Here is a 5,567-nt window from a genome sequence, read left to right as displayed (position 1 = left end):
GGGATAAAATAGGATAGAAGGCAGAATATGCAGATGAAGTTAAGTTAGTAAGAACAATGTTGAATGGTCAACAATAAAAGGGAAGGACCCAAACTGTACTCTTGTGTGTAGCTCTTTTGGTTCTTGGCAATTACCATTGCCTAAAACACTCTCCTTCACCTGCACAGTGTACTTCAGGCTACACGCTTCTCTGTGATATATGAGTTTACTTTCCAGATCAGAAGAACAAAACAGTTTAAAGTTATTAAAATGACACTTTGTGGCCAGGTTTTGGAAAACAAAGTAGATGAGAGGCGTGTCGATATTCAGGAGAAAGGGTAAGACTCATTGAAATAGGGATGAGAAAATGATGTTAGAAAATGTACGCATTTGGCTAGGTGAAGGAAATAAGAAGACTGTTCATTGTTGATGCTCAGTGAAAATGATTACTGGCATTTCTGTAATGGAATAAGAGAAACCACAAGTATTTATATTATGGTATTTAAAACTGTTATAGTAATAAAATGGCAGTATTAAGTACCAAAGGTCGCTCGTGGGTTCCTGTGTTAGGCTAGTTCATTAAAAGAATTTATGAGGAAAAGTATGGATTGTTTCTCTTCATCCTCCATTTTTTAATAATATTGCCTATCTATGACTTGTTGGTTCTCTCAATGATGGATCACTCCTGATATATTACACTGAAGGCACACACAGCTCTGTTTTCTTCTAGTAATTCACCTACTCAATGCACGGCATTTTGTTTAGTCCTGTAGTTTTAATTAATAAAAAATGGAAGAAAAAAGAAAAATGGAAGGAAGGAAAACAGGACAATGAGCAAAAGTCACAATAGGACAAAATGAACTCATCCTCACAGACATGCTCTATGTGTTTATGTGAACACACGGACATAAACTTTCCATGAAGAAGTTCTATTAAAGAACTTTCATTAATTTACTAGGTATTAGTTATTTGCTTATTTTAGAGATTTATATAATTAATATTTAGAAATGTACCCACCTAATTCTGTACTGTTTAAAATTATGTGAAACAGAAAATTAGACTTTATAGTAACTATGATCACTGCATATTTGAATATATTAAAATTTGGCATAAATATCACTTCATTTATGGTAATAAAAACAAACTAAGGATTCAGAAAGAAAAATAAATACATCATCTACATGAAATATGTTGAAAAGTGTTATGGAATAAAAAAAGGTTACTGGCAATGTTGGCTCTATCCATCTCAACCTTCTTAGCACAGCAGGGGAGGAAAGGATTGCTCAGAGTTGCAGGACAACACATTACCCACAATTATAACTCCTTTTAAAACAGCATTGCACAAATCTGAAAAACACAGGGTGTCAGGAGCCATAACAGGGTAAGCTAACAGCTAGCTGGTGGCCATTCTGAGATGGCCTGACTTGGCTTATTACATAATCTGCGACCAGTTTGCCCTTATTAAGCAAGGCTGTAAGGGATTCATTTTAGGAAAGATTCCTGCTATTAAAATGCTTTTCCTGTTATTATTAAACACATATAAAAATCATTTAATAAAAGCACAGCCCTTTGTAGCTGATCTCTGCAGATCTATGAAGATGTACTGCCTTGTAGTGATGCTATATAGATAAATAGATAACTTCTTAAGTCTTAGTATGATCCTATAAGAATTCCTAAAATTATAACAGTGATTATTAAGCTCTTTTGTAATGGAATTGATATTAAGTCTTTTTCTGATAGTCAAAACTGCAGTAAGAACTCTGCCAGTCTCTCAAGTGTCACCAGTTAATTGCTCTTAGATGGTAACCCGACTTTCTCCTACTCAGTGCACATTGTAAGAGGTTGTAAAACAATTAACCAAAGGTCATAAAAATGGAACTAATGATTTATTATAGGTGCTAGGACAGAGAATAAAATATTGACCGGGTTTATCTATACAAACTTCATTAATAACTTAGTTATGGTTTTAAACCTTCAGTGAACCTGTAGAGCTGAGACAGGTGGTAGATGTTTAGCCAGATATTACTCCTAATGGATATGCATGTAAACGCTCTCTGTTGTAAACTTCTATTTACTTTGTAATATGTGATCGTGTATTCTGAAAGACGTTTAAGTGCTGAGGACAAAGAGAAGAGTCAGAACTGAGCTAAGAAAAACTGAGCTGAGCAGAACTGAGCTGAGAGAGGAAATGAGCTGAGGAGAACTTTTTAGAAAGAACACCTTTTAGAGAGAACTGAACAAGAAGAACTTAGAAGTATAGGCATAGCATTGGGAAAAAAGGCATTGAGAGTAAGAGCATTATTGGGCCATCAGAGCAGGAAGAGAGAGCAAGGTATAAAGGAGAATGCAGAGTGGGATAACTTAGAGACTATAGGTAACAAAAAAATACTAAGAGAGTAATGTGCAGAATGCAGAGGGAAAGAAGGAAAAAGGAGCTGCAGAGAACAGAAGAAGCAGGCAGCTTTTTCCTTATCAGGGGACAGAGCAGGTCCTTTCTTAATAACAAGGCAGGCTTAGTCTTATTAAAAGGAACAAGCTTTTTTTCTTACAAACTTGGGTTTAATTCATTTAGCATTAAAGGGTAGAAGCCTTTTCTTTCTTTATGCAATAAAGATTGGAGCTCATTTTTCATTCAGAATGAGTGAGCTCTTTCTGCCCTCGTGCTTGGTCTTTTGCTCCATATGCATACGTAAGGATGGATGTGTGTGTAAGTATGTAATTGTGAGAATGTTTGCATGTGTATGTGTAGGAATGTAGTTGTGAGAATGTATGTAAAGTGGGCCCAACTTCTGAGAGTGGAAATGTATAAATATTCATTCACAAATCTGTATACAAACTTATATAAGTTTATGCATACTTGCCTATGTAAAAGCTTTTTCATTCTACAAGCCCTATTCACTCCTCTTGGTTCAATAGAAGTTTATTGCTCCAATCTTCCCCTTAGCCTGACAAGCAAGAGGCATCTAGACAAAAGGGAAAAAGGCTGTAGCAATTAATCCTTTATTTTATCTCCTGCTGTTTTAGAATGAGGAGCTAAGTGCCAGAGACTGCAGTTTCTAGCTTCAGAGGAACAGAGAAGGCAGGCCAGCTACAGCAGCATAGTAACTTAGATAAGTAAACTTATTATTATACAGCAACCCTAAATACTTTGTAAGACAAAGTCTTACCCCTCCACCCCCACTCCCAGTATCTCCCAAGACAAAGTCTTACCCTCTGAAGAAGTTTTTCCCCCTCCCCTGCCTCAAGAAGAACCAACAAGCTCCGGGGCTGGCCCCTGAAACAGGGTGATGCAGTGTGAATCTACTTTAATTGATTTGATTTGGCAGTAATAAAAGACATTTTTTTTAAAAAAGCAAGTGGACATACATATAAATATTTATAGACTAGAGCCCCTTTTTTGGAGTCAACATCATATAACCATAAATGTATAGAAGCAGGAAATTATGACTATCTCAATATAAGGTAAAAATTAATTTGATCAACTAAGCAAGTATTTATGCTATACAAAAACGTAAAATAGGATATCTAGTAAGGCAATTTCTTAGAAGCAGTCAAATTATATAATGAAAAGCCCATACCACATCTCACAATTCATGAAAAATTTTAAATGATATTGAATTAAATTAGGAATACTATAACAAAGCTGTTACTAGGGCCATGGGACAGTATACTGAAGATTGTGTGAATCTGTTTTAAAGGGGAAAAGATGATTTAAATAAGAAAAAAAGTTTCACATTTAGAAATTAAACAATCATCTGCACTGATTGGATATGTAACAGAAAGGAAAGCAAACACACCAAAATGTTAGCACATTTTATGGATATGAAATACAGATAAAATCAATGCTCCTTTGGGTTAATAATGATATAATCTGCTAGAATTTTGTTTTCAGTGCTCAGAATTAATCTCAGGGTCTTATGCATTTTACCATTGACCATAGAGCATCAGATTATACAATATGTATTTTAAAGAAAGTTATGTTTAAATTTAGCAAAAAATGTGAAGAATGTGTGTAATAAAAATCTGCAAAAACTTAACATAAACTAAGACTCATTAGGGAAAATACGAGATTCAAATGTAAATCTATAAACATAGCATGTTCACAGAGGGTATGTCTCTAAACTGTAAAAATCTATAAATTTAACGGAACACTCCAGGCCAATACGGTCTCATCTCACGTTGAGGAGATTTATTAAGAACAAAGGGCATGGGAGGTGAGGATGGAGAAAAAAGAAGAGAGAAAAAAGAAAAGAGAGAGGTCAGAAAGATCTGCCTTTTATTTGAACCTTGAAGTGCTCCTAGGTGAAGGTGGGAGCTGAACCAAATGTATGCTGAGAATGTATGGCTGTTGCCATGACAACGGATGTGAAGGTCTCCTATCTCCTGCAGGTGAACAGATGACATCATGCTGAAGGCAAAAGCAGTTCCTGATATCAACAGCTAGTTTTTTCTAAAATTTGTAAAAATGAATAAAGACCCAATTTTAGCTAACATAATTCAAATAACATCAATAAGAAGAACGAAGTCACAGATTTTATATGTACATACAGTTTAGTGCATAGGTGCTCTGACCTATTGTCAGTAGTGTTCATTCTTTACTGTGTATAAAGTTTCTCACAAGTAAAGTTAAAGCTTTTTAGAAGCAAACCTGTTAGCATACAAAATCAGAAAAATTTTCACTTATTTAACATGCAAAGCCAGGAAGATATGATTTTTAAGAAGCTATGTATTTTCAAAACTTATTTTTAAAATGCAAGATAATGAAAACACGGCACACTGCGTGGTAGTCATAGGAAAACAAGACTTTTGGCTTAAGCTTTTGCAGCCAGCACTAGGGTATTTTCTTTCATTATTCTATACATGTATACTTCAAATCTCTTTTATAATCCTGATGCTCTTTTTTTAAAGGAGCCGTTATAATACTGTTCACAGTAGCAGGTCTCCAAGTTCTATACCCTGAGTCAAGATTGCCTTGTTACCATGTAACAAAAACAAAACATGGAATCCTCTTGGTAGGTGAGGCTGATGTAAGATAGAAACCCCAGATGTAGCCTTGTTGCAAGTGTTTTTTATTTTGTTTGTTTTGTTTTGTTTTACATCTGACTTATTCTCCGTGTCTATAATTGTGCAACTACACAATTGCACTGTACAGTTGTACCGATTCCTAGTATACTTGTAAGTTTAAGAAATCCTTGCCTACTTCTGACTCGGAAATAAATATCTATTTTATAAACTAAAACGTGTTTCCAACTTTAAAACTTGGGAAATGACCAAATGAATTGTAAATAGGTGCAACATTTGAATGGATTTTTTAAAAGTGAAACGCAAAACACATTTGACCTCTATTAGAGGTTCGTGGCTTATCTTGAGAGGCGAAACTATAAAAGAGCTTTCGTTTCCCCTTGGAGAAACAGAGACATACTGTCTGACTTAACTCTTCCAGCTTCCTCCACCATGACCCTGTTGTAGACTCCAGAACCCGTGAAGGAATTCGGAGCCCTGCCTAGAAAGCCCCGCCTAGAAAGCCCCGCCTCTCATAGGCCGGCCCAGAAGCCACTCCCTCTCAGAGCCGCAACCCCTTGGAGCCA

This window comes from Rattus norvegicus, chromosome 5 (genome assembly GCF_021556685.1).
Source record: "Rattus norvegicus strain SHRSP/BbbUtx chromosome 5, alternate assembly SHRSP_T2T, whole genome shotgun sequence".
NCBI classification, from domain to species: domain Eukaryota; kingdom Metazoa; phylum Chordata; class Mammalia; order Rodentia; family Muridae; genus Rattus; species Rattus norvegicus.
The sequence above is the reverse complement of the archived record's forward strand: the minus strand, read 5'-3'. Positions refer to the sequence as shown.